The following is a 6,330-nucleotide window of genomic DNA, read 5'->3' as shown; positions in this document are numbered from 1 at the left end:
CATAATAAACCTAGATTTTTTATTTTTAAGGGAATTTAATTATTAAAATAAATATTTACACTGAGCATAGTTAATTCAGTGGCTTTCTTCACATTTTTTTTTTTTTTTTAATTTCAGGTATACACGTGCTCCCCATCCTGAACCCTCCTCCCTCCCCCCTCCCCATACCATCCCCCTGGGCCGTCCCAGCGCACCAGCCCCAAGCATCCAGCATCGTGCACTGAACCTGGACTGGCATCTCGTTTCATACATGACATTTCACATGTTTCAGTGCCATTCTCCCAAATCTTCCCACCCTCTCCCTCTCCCACAGAGTCCATAAGACTGTTCTATACATCAGTGTCTCCTTTGCTGTCTCGTATACAGGGTTATCGTTACCATCTTTCTAAATTCCATATATATGCGTCAGTATACTGTATTTATGTTTTTCCTTCTGGCTTACTTCACTCTGTATAATAGGCTCCAGTTTCATCCACCTCATCAGAACTGATTCAAATGTATTCTTTTTAATGGCTGAGTAATACTCCATTGTGTATATGTACCATAGCTTTCTTATCCATTCATCTGCTGATGGACATCTAGGTTGCTTCCATGTCCTGGCTATTATAAACAGTGCTGCGATGAACATTGGGGTACACGTGTCTCTTTCCCTTCTGGTTTCCTCAGTGTGTATGCCTAGCAGTGGGATTGCTGGATCATAAGGCAGTTCTATTTCCAGTTTTTTAAGGAATCTCCACACTGTTCTCCATAGTGGCTGTACTAGTTTGCATTCCCACCAACAGTGTAAGAGGGTTCCCTTTTCTCCACACCCTCTCCAGCATTTATTATTTGTAGACTTTTGGATCGCAGCCATTCTGATTGGTGTGAAATGGTACCTCATAGTGGTTTTGATTTGTATTTCTCTGATAATGAGTGATGTTGAGCATCTTTTCATGTGTTTGTTAGCCATCTGTATGTCTTCTTTGGAGAAATGTCTATTTAGATCTTTGGCCCATTTTTTGATTGGGTCATTTATTTTTCTGGAGTTGAGCTGTAGGAGTTGCTTGTATATTTTTGAGATTAGTTGTTTGTCCGTTGCTTCATTTGCTATTATTTTCTCCCATTCTGAAGGCTGTCTTTTCACCTTGCTAATAGTTTCCTTTGATGTGCAGAAGCTTTTAAGTTTAATTAGGTCCCATTTGTTTATTTTTGCTTTTATTTCCAATATTCTGGGAGGTGGGTCATAGAGGATCCTGCTGTGATATATGTCAGAGAGTGTTTTGCCTATGTTCTCCTCTAGGAGTTTTATAGTTTCTGGTCTTACGTTGAGATCTTTAATCCATTTTGAGTTTATTTTTGTATATGGTGTTAGAAAGTGTTCTAGTTTCATTCTTTTACAAGTGGTTGACCAGATTTCCCAGCACCACTTGTTAAAGAGATTGTCTTTAATCCACTGTATATTCTTGCCTCCTTTGTCAAAGATAAGGTGTCCATATGTGCGTGGATTTATCTCTGGGCTTTCTATTTTGTTCCATTGATCTATATTTCTGTCTTTGTGCCAGTACCATACTGTCTTGATAACTGTGGCTTTGTAGTAGAGCCTGAAGTCAGGTAGGTTGATTCCTCCAGTTCCATTTTTCTTTCTCAAGATCGCTTTGGCTATTCGAGGTTTTTTGTATTTCCATACAAATTGTGAAATTATTTGTTCTAACTCTGTGAAGAATACTGTTGGTAGCTTGATAGGGATTGCATTGAATCTATAAATTGCTTTGGGTAGTATACTCATTTTCACTATATTGATTCTTCCAATCCATGAACATGGTATATTTCTCCATCTATTAGTGTCCTCTTTGATTTCTTTCACCAGTGTTTTATAGTTTTCTATATATAGGTCTTTAGTTTCTTTAGGTAGATATATTCCTAAGTATTTTATTCTTTTCGTTGCAATGGTGAATGGAATTGTTTCCTTAATTTCTCTTTCTGTTTTCTCATTATTAGTGTATAGGAATGCAAGGGATTTATGTGTGTTGATTTTATATCCTGCAACTTTACTATAATCATTGATTAGTTCTAGTAATTTTCTGGTGGAGTCTTTAGGGTTTTCTATGTAGAGGATCATGTCATCTGCAAATAGTGAGAGTTTTACTTCTTCTTTTCCAATTTGGATTCCTTTTATTTCTTTTTCTGCTCTGATTGCTGTAGCCAAAACTTCCAAAACTATGTTGAATAGTAATGGTGAAAGTGGGCACCCTTGTCTTGTTCCTGACTTTAGAGGAAATGCTTTCAATTTTTCACCATTGAGGATAATGTTTGCTGTAGGTTTGTCATATATAGCTTTTATTATGTTGAGGTATGTTCCTTCTATTCCTGCTTTCTGGAGAGTTTTGATCATAAATGGATGTTGAATTTTGTCAAAGGCTTTCTCTGCATCTATTGAGATAATCATATGGTTTTTGTTTTTCAATTTGTTAATGTGGTGTATTACATTGATTGATTTGCGGATATTGAAGAATCCTTGCATCCCTGGGATAAAGCCCACTTGGTCATGGTGTATGATCTTTTTAATGTGTTGTTGGATTCTGATTGCTAGAATTTTGTTTAGGATTTTTGCATCTATGTTCATCAGTGATATTGGCCTGTAGTTTTCTTTTTTTGTGGGATCTTTGTCAGGTTTTGGTATTAGGGTGATGGTGGCCTCATAGAATGAGTTTGGAAGTTTACCTTCCTCTGCAATTTTCTGGAAGAGTTTGAGCAGGATAGGTATTAGCTCTTCTCTAAATTTTTGGTAGAATTCAGCTGTGAAGCCGTCTGGACCTGGGCTTTTGTTTGCTGGAAGATTTTTGATTACAGTTTCAATTTCCGTGCTTGTGATGGGTCTGTTAAGGTTTTCTATTTCTTCCTGGTCGAGTTTTGGAAAGTTGTACTTTTCTAAGAATTTGTCCATTTCTTCCTCGTTGTCCATTTTATTGGCATATAATTGTTGATAATAGTCTCTTATGATCCTTTGTATTTCTATGTTGTCTGTTGTGATCTCTCCACTGTCATTTCTAATTTTATTGATTTGATTTTTCTCCCTTTGTTTCTTGATGAGTCTGGCTAATGGTTTGTCAATTTTATTTATCCTTTCAAAGAACCAGCTTTTGGCTTTGTTGATTTTTGCTATGGTCTCTTTTGTTTCTTTTGCATTTATTTCTGCTCTAATTTTTAAGATTTCTTTCCTTCTACTAACCCTGGGGTTCTTCATTTCTTCCTTTTCTAGTTGCTTTAGGTGTAGAGTTAGGTTATTTATTTGACTTTTTTCTTGTTTCTTGAGGTGTGCCTGTATTGCTATGAACTTTCCCCTTAGGACTGCTTTTACTGTGTCCCACAGGTTTTGGGTTGTTGTGTTTTCATTTTCATTCGTTTCTATGCAAATTTTGATTTCTTTTTTGATTTCTTCTGTGATTTGTTGGTTATTCAGCAGCGTGTTGTTCAGCCTCCATATGTTGGAATTTTTAATAGTTTTTCTCCTGTAATTGAGATCTAATCTTACTGCATTGTGGTCAGAAAAGATGCTTGGAATGATTTCTATTTTTTTGAATTTACCAAGGCTAGATTTATGGCCCAGGATGTGATCTATCCTGGAGAAGGTTCCATGTGCGCTTGAGAAAAAGGTGAAATTCATTGTTTTGGGATGAAATGTCCTATAGATATCAATTAGGTCTAGCTGGTCTATTGTATCGTTTAAAGTTTGTGTTTCCTTGTTAATTTTCTGTTTAGTTGATCTATCCATAGGTGTGAGTGGGGTATTAAAGTCTCCCACTATTATTGTGTTATTGTTAATTTCTCCTTTCATACTTGTTAGCATTTGTCTTACATACTGTGGTGCTCCCGTGTTGGGTGCATATATATTTATAATTGTTATATCTTCTTCTTGGATTGATCCTTTGATCATTATGTAGTGACCTTCTTTGTCTCTTTTCACAGCCTTTGTTTTAAAGTCTATTTTATCTGATATGAGTATTGCTACTCCTGCTTTCTTTTGGTCCCTATTTGCATGGAAAATCTTTTTCCAGCCCTTCACTTTCAGTCTGTATGTGTCCCCTGTTTTGAGGTGGGTCTCCTGTAGACAACATATGTAGGGGTCTTGTTTTTGTATCCATTCAGCCAGTCTTTGTCTTTTGGTTGGGGCATTCAACCCATTTACGTTTAAGGTAATTACTGATAAGTATGATCCCGTTGCCATTTACTTTATTGTTTGGGGTTCGAATTTATACACCATTTTTGTGTTTCCTGTCTAGAGAATATCCTTTAGTATTTGTTGTAGAGCTGGTTTGGTGGTGCAGAATTCTCTCAGCTTTTGCTTGTCTGAGAAGCTTTTGATTTCTCCTTCATACTTGAATGAAATCCTTGCTGGGTACAATAATCTGGGCTGTAGGTTATTTTCTTTCATCATTTTAAGTATGTCTTGCCATTCCCTCCTGGCTTGAAGAGTTTCTATTGAAAGATCAGCTGTTATCCTTATGGGAATTCCCTTGTGTGTTATTTGTTGTTTTTCCCTTGCTGCTTTTAATATTTGTTCTTTGTGTTTGATCTTTGTTAATTTGATTAATATGTGTCTTGGGGTGTTTCGCCTTGGGTTTATCCTGTTTGGGATTCTCTGGGTTTCTTGGACTTGAGTGATTATTTCCTTCCCCAGTTTAGGGAAGTTTTCAACTATTATCTCCTCAAGTATTTTCTCATGGTCTTTCTTTTTGTCTTCTTCTTCTGGAACCCCTATGATTCGAATGTTGTAGCGTTTAATATTGTCCTGGAGGTCTCTGAGATTGTCCTCATTTCTTTTAATTCGTTTTTCTTTTATTCTCTCTGATTCATTTATTTCTACCATTCTATCTTCTAATTCACTAATCCTATCTTCTGCCTCTGTTATTCTACTATTTGTTGCCTCCAGAGTGTTTTTAATTTCATTTATTGCATTATTCATTATATGTTGACTCTTTTTTATTTCTTCTAGGTCCTTGTTAAACATTTCTTGCATCTTCTCAATCCTTGTCTCCAAGCTATTTATCTGTGATTCCATTTTAATTTCAAGATTTTGGATCAATTTCACTATCATTATTCGGAATTCTTTATCAGGTAGATTCCCTATCTCTTCCTCTTTTGTTTGGTCTGGTGGGCATTTATCCTGTTCCTTTATCTGCTGGCTATTCCTCTGTCTCTTCATCTTGTTTAAATTGCTGAGTTTGGGGTGTCCTTTCTGTATTCTGGCAGTTTGTGGAGTTCTCTTTATTGTGGCTTTTCCTCGCTGTGTGTAGGTTTTTACAGGTGGCTTGTCAAGGTTTCCTGGTTAGGGAAGCTTGTGTCAGTGTTCTGATGGGTGGAACTGTATTTCTTCTCTTTGTTCAGTCGCGCTCCTTTCGAAGAGTTGGATTGCTTTTCTGGGTGCCTGATGTCCTCTGCCTGCATTCAGAAGTTGTTTTGTGGAATTTACTTGACGTTTAAATGCTCTTTTAATGAATTTGTGGGGGAGAAAGTGTTCTCCCTGTCCTACTCCTCCGCCATCTTGGCTCCTCCTCTCTTCACATTTTTTTTAAAGAGTCACAGAAGTTCCATTTATGTTTTAAGCAGTTGAGATGGTAAAGATTCTGTCTCTACTTCATAGGAAATAATTACATTCAATGACTCCTCATAACAGCCATTGCTTTTGAAGCACTGGTTGGGTTGGCATCTGTGATGGTAGCCAAATAAATGAGATTTCTATGTAACACATGCTGGTACTGGGTTCACTTGTTTGCCAGGCTTTTGTTCTGATACTCAGGATATAGCAGATCAGCTGGTCATTCTCCTTTAGGACCCATTGGATCATTTTGATTGACTTATGCTCTGTCTGTCAGCCAGTCTGGTATGAAGGCTGCTGACATCCATGCCCCATAAAGCCCTGTGCATCTGGTAAACCTAGCTTTATGATTAAATTCTGTGGCTGTCTTCTATGAAAATGTATGTCATTAAAGGCAAGTAAGTTTGTGAAAACACATGTAAGAACATTTAAGTGTTTCCATAAGGTCTACTGTGGAAATTATAATCAAACAACTCATAAATAATTTCTTACTTGTGATCCATTAGTCAGTATATTTTAAGTATTAAGAAAAATTTGCAGATGTGTTATAGACAGTGGTAGCTAGCCTCTAAAGTGGCCCCCCAGTTACACTGGCCTTCTGCCATTTATCAGTTGGTGTAGTCCCCTCTCATAATGACCAGTACAATGAGAAGGGCTGACCTTTGTAATCAGTACTGTATTGTTGAGATGGTATGTGACTTCTGGGGCTGGGCCATATGAACCATTGAAGCTTCTACCTTGCTCTTTCTGGGGAA

At 37.1% G+C, this 6,330-nt stretch overlaps 1 pseudogene; it reads right to left on the bottom strand.

Annotated features, from left to right (window-relative positions):
• Positions 1-5,581: 5,581 nt before the first annotated feature.
• Positions 5,582-6,330, bottom strand: LOC139185647 (SS18-like protein 2 pseudogene; annotated as a pseudogene).

The sequence above is a fragment of the Bos indicus genome, chromosome 11 (genome assembly GCF_029378745.1).
Source record: "Bos indicus isolate NIAB-ARS_2022 breed Sahiwal x Tharparkar chromosome 11, NIAB-ARS_B.indTharparkar_mat_pri_1.0, whole genome shotgun sequence".
NCBI classification, from domain to species: Eukaryota; Metazoa; Chordata; class Mammalia; order Artiodactyla; family Bovidae; genus Bos; species Bos indicus.
The sequence above is the reverse complement of the archived record's forward strand: the minus strand, read 5'-3'. Positions and strand labels throughout refer to the sequence as shown.